At 46.1% G+C, this 5036-nt stretch overlaps 1 protein-coding gene across 1 annotated transcript in view; it reads right to left on the bottom strand.

Annotated features, from left to right (window-relative positions):
• The window catches only part of Kdelr2 (KDEL endoplasmic reticulum protein retention receptor 2), a 17170-nt gene that overhangs the window by 9099 nt on the left and 3035 nt on the right, over positions 1-5036 (bottom strand). The gene's annotated exons all lie outside the window — the stretch shown is intronic.

The raw sequence follows: 5036 nt of genomic DNA, 5'->3' as shown, positions 1-5036 counted from the left end.
AAAAAACAAAAAACAAACGGATACACCTTGACATCATGTTTCACCCTGCAGAGCAGGGCAGCCACAGCTCAGGTGGGGAAACCAAATCACATTATACAGGGGACCTTGCCCACACGTCTGTGTGAATTTCAAGATGCTGCAGACGGAGCAATCTATGACAATTGGAAGGTGACTGGGATCCGAAGCTGACCGCCTCAGCAGCAGTGCACAGTCCACCCATCACACAGCGCAGAGCATGGACCCAGCAGAAAGCTCTCTCCACTCCCACTCCTTTCTCTCCTGTGGAACATGGTTAAGTGTACTCTTTGACTTTCTCAGGTCATTTACAGCTTACAGAAACAACAAGCCTGGCCGGAAGACCTTTCTCATTAGGCGTGACAAGCTCCTTCACAAAGGAGTAGAAAGAAGGAAAGCTGACTGCTTCCATGCAAGGACCTAGGGCAGAGCTGGGCAGCCAATCTGCTTACTGCTTTCCTCAGAAAGGGGGGCTTCTTTCTACCAGAGATTACTGTTTCAGAGGGAAAATGTCAAAGCAGGTGCTACACACTGGGGCGAGAAAGACAGGAGCCACAGACAGGTCCTATGGGATATTTGGTGAAGTCCTGAGAATTTTCCAGTTGTCTTTTCAATAAAACAGAACACAGACAGGCAGTCTGCCAAAAAAGGGTTTGTTCCAGTGGGGCTCTGGTGCCAGGTACATGCTTACCAATCAGCATCCCTGCACTCAAGTCAAGAGTGCTAGCTCATCACTGTCCTTTGAGACCCAACTGAACAGCTACCACCTCCACTTGGAGACTCCCTTCCTTAGTGCTGCTGATTCATCCCCCAGGCACTTCATGCCAGCTGCTGCCCTGGCTTCTCCACGAACACTAGAAGACACTCTGTGAAGCTGGCTCATGCGTGTGAGAGGATCCCCAGAAGCCATGTGAAGCCAGGCTCAGCAGCAGGCATTTGCCATCACAGTCCTTCTACTGAAAGATGAGCAGTGGAGACAGAGAACCCCCAGAGGGGCTCAAAGATGGTGGAAAGCAAGGACACCCAAGACGCCCTCAGGCCTCACACACACTGACTCAGCTTTGATGGTCTGGTTCCTGTGCCCTCCACAGCCTCCAATAGACACAGAAGTCTCTTGTGGAAGTTGTGCCTCATTCCCTTTAGTACTTCCTGTGCTGTGCACTAGACCTGACATGTAGTAGGGTCTAGAAAAACACATGTTCAAAAGAAAATGGAATTCGTTTTGTCTTCATGTCATGGGCAGTCTCTGGATGAAACTTGCAGAGGATCTGAGTTCTACTGTGTCTCTAGGAAAGGAAGCAGATAATGTGCCCTGGGCTCTGCCCTATCTTACTACAAGTGGGAGGGTGAGACACCCTGAGTGAGCACTGGGCAAAGGAGAAGCCAGGTGGTATGTGCGATGGTGTGGAATCCACACAGGAACTACCATCTGGGAATCTCGGACGCTTAAAGGATGTGGCAACCATTCTCCCTGGTCTGGAGCTTGACTAGCAAGTAACAGTTTTTCTCTTTCTCACTTAAAGGTGTCTCACCTCACAGAAGGAAGAAATCTCAAGCTAAAGATAGGAGGAGGTGGGCAAGAATCACCTGGGATTAGGATGGAATTGAATAGCTGCTACCTTATCTGTCTACTGATGGATCAGCAGAGCTGGGCGGTCTGCCTGCCTGCAGTCCTTAGAGTCAAACCCAGGGCCTCATGGTAGGCAAGACCCTCATTAGTGAGTTACAATCTCAGGCAATACCAACTTGATCTTGGATCAAAAAGTTCCCAGGCTATGGGCTATGAGAGCTAGTTCCAGGACAGGCTCCAAAGCTACAGAGAAACCCTGAAAAACCAAAACCAAACCAAACCAAAATAAAAGTTCCCAGGTGAACACGTACAAAGCACTCAAGAGCACTCCAGACTGACGCCCTGATACCTAATGCATCTTCCAGTTACATTCAAGAGCAAAACCCTTTAAATTAGTATCACTCATTCTTGTCCTTCCCCACAGAGCTCAGCAAGGCTTACGAAAGCCCACATCTCCACAGTTGAGCCCACAGGACTTTAAATTACAGTGAAGTTCAAAGTTGGGTTTCTGACATTCCTACTGGTTTATCCAAAGGAAGGAGATTCTAGTAACAGCAGAGATGCCACCAAGCACTGTGGGTCAGGCCACCCGGAGAGGTTGCAACCCCAAGAGTCTCTCAAAGGATCTGGATAGTCTAAATTTAAAACACAAAAAACCTTTTTCTTTTGGTGTAGACAGCTGATCTTGAATTTGCTGTGGGTCAAAACTGGTCTTGGCTTCCTTATCCTAGTCTCCACCCCTCCGTCCCTCCAAGTGCTGGAATTACAAATGTGCACCTACGCACCCAGCTTGGACATTCTTTTAAAACTCACGACCTTTCCCTGGACTGCACAACTCAACACTTAAGAACAGTCTCACAGCCAGACGTAGCAGAAGCAGCCTGCAATCCCAGCCTATCTGCTGTAATCAGGAAGCTCAGACAGGAAGATCAGAGTTCAAAGCCAGCCTGGGCTACATGGCAGGATCTTATGTTAGGCAGAGAATGTAGCTCACTGGTAGAATGTCTAGTGTGTCCAAGGCTCTGGGTTAGATTCTCAGCAGGAAGGGAGGTTTTGGAACCAGAGGGTCTAGGTTCCAATTCAGTCAAGTTGCTGTGTAAGGCTGGACTTATTCTATGCCACCCTAATTCCACTATCTCTGCTTGTCAAACACAGATTACACTAATTTAATGCTGAAACGGTGGAGGAAAGTGCTTTATAGTACACATGCTGTTGTGAACACTTGAGAAACAACAGCCAATATTAAAAAGCACATATCATTCTTAAACCTTTCCAAATGGGCTAAAATATACAGATGAGTAGAAGATCTTCTCTTTTATAAGATTTATCTTCATTAATTTTAAGTATTTATGTCTTTGTGGGTTAAGTGCACATGAGTGTAGGTGCCTGCAATGGCCACAAGGGGGTATCAGACCCCAATCCAAGTCCTCTAGAAGACCAGAAAAAGCTCTCAGTGACAGCCACCTCTCCAGTCTCAATCTTTTAAGTGTATGAGCTATTTTAAGGTCCCTCCCTTTCTAAAAAGAAAAGTATTTAGTTTTATATGTACGAGTGTCTGGCCGCATGTATGTATGTGCACCACATGGGTGCTTGGTGCCTGTGGAAGCCAGAAGCAGTCAGAGTCCCTGGAACTGGAATTACAGATCATTGTTAGCCCCATGTAGGCACCAGGGAGCCAATCCAAGTCCTCTGCAAGAGCAGCAGGGGGTCTTAACTGCTGAGCCATTGCACTAGCCCTTAAAGTCTCCTTTCCATTCATGTTTATATGTGTACCACATACATTTTTACCCTTTAAAGTAACCTTGTGTTTTACAACCCGCTGTTTGAAGTCATATCTTGGAATCATCTTTTCCTCCTAAGAATACACATGTCTGATTTCATCCTGTTTAATGTCTTCACAATGTTCAGTGTGGACATAAAAATATTTGAGACCACTGGACATTTGAATTATTTATAATTTTCCCTGTGGATTTATGTTTATTTTTATAATTTTTATATTTTCTACTTATTTTTATTTTCTAGATTCCAGTTATGTGGGGGGGGACACAGTGAGGACAGAGAGGGCATTAGGTCCCCTGGGGCCACCCATATGGCTGCTGAGAACTGAAGAGCATCGAGTGCATCAACAAGCCATCTCTCCAACCTGTTTGTAGCTTTACTGGTGTAAATTCTACGCAAACATGTCTATTTACATCTGTTTTGTGGTTGGAGATGTGGCGCAGGGACAGTGCTTGGCTGGTAAGCACGAAAGCCCAGCACTCCATAAACTGGCATGACAGCACACACCTGTGAGGACAGCACTGCGGGGATGCAGGAAGGCATGCAACACTGTCCTTGGCTACAGAGGCACTCTTCCCTCCGCAGTCTTGACACTCCAGCTGGAAAGCCACAGCAGGTGTCCACTTCACACTTACAGAAGTTACTGCCCTTATGGCTTGACACCCATGTCTGTACCTCTTCACACATGATTTACCGTCTCACCTGACCTGCACCTTTCTTTGTGCAACGCTAAGGCTCAAACCCAGGCCTCACAAATGCTACACATGCTGAACAAGCATTTTCCCACTGCAGCATCTTTTTTATTCTCTCAAGATTTTTCACAGTCAAAGATGGCTTTGAACTTCTGGTCCTCCTGTGTCTACTTCCAGAATGCTGAGATTACAGCATGCACTGCCATGCTCAGTTTATAAGATGCAGGGATGGAACCAAGGGTTCTGCCATTGCAGCCTTAGACTGGAAACTTTGCTGCCATCTGCTGCTGAGCTGTCTCACTGTTGTGTACACAGAGGGTGGTCAATCAATGCATGCCTTGATTACTAAGAGACTAACCCTCAAAGGAACAGAGGAAACAGCTCCAAGAGGAAGCCAGGAAATGTGATGCAAAAGCTTCAAATATTCAGTATCATGAACAACAAAAATAAGCACTCCTACTGGGGGATAGAGTGCTTGACCAGCATGCACAGATCATGAAGTCCTAGGTTCAATCCGCAACACTAGCAAGACAAATAAATAAATAAAAGTATTAATTAATAAATTAATCATTCAGCTATGTGAAATACAGGGACAGTTGCTCCAGTCGAATCTGATACGTTTAAAAGTTTGTAACTACACAATGGCTAGGAGAAAAGGAGCGAGCAAAGGAGGCAGGCTGGAGGTCACTCACCTCAGGACCCCACCAGGCTTTTACTCAGTGCTCAGCACTGACAGTGACTGTCAACTTAGAGGGAACGTCAGAAAGCACTTCACCTAAACACACAGCTTTGGGATGTGGATTTGGTTGAACTGGTAAAGAACTTGCTTGACTTCAGCGAGGCTCTGGGTTCAAACTCCAGCACCATAAATGAGTAAATACTATACCTTCTTCTTCTAAAGTACCCTAGATAAGGGCTTAGAACAACAACAGCAACAAAAAGTGACAATCTGAGAATTAACCAAGCCGGGCGATGGTGGC

This window comes from Microtus ochrogaster, unplaced genomic scaffold (genome assembly GCF_000317375.1).
Source record: "Microtus ochrogaster isolate Prairie Vole_2 unplaced genomic scaffold, MicOch1.0 UNK27, whole genome shotgun sequence".
NCBI classification, from domain to species: Eukaryota; Metazoa; Chordata; class Mammalia; order Rodentia; family Cricetidae; genus Microtus; species Microtus ochrogaster.
The sequence above is the reverse complement of the archived record's forward strand: the minus strand, read 5'-3'. Positions and strand labels throughout refer to the sequence as shown.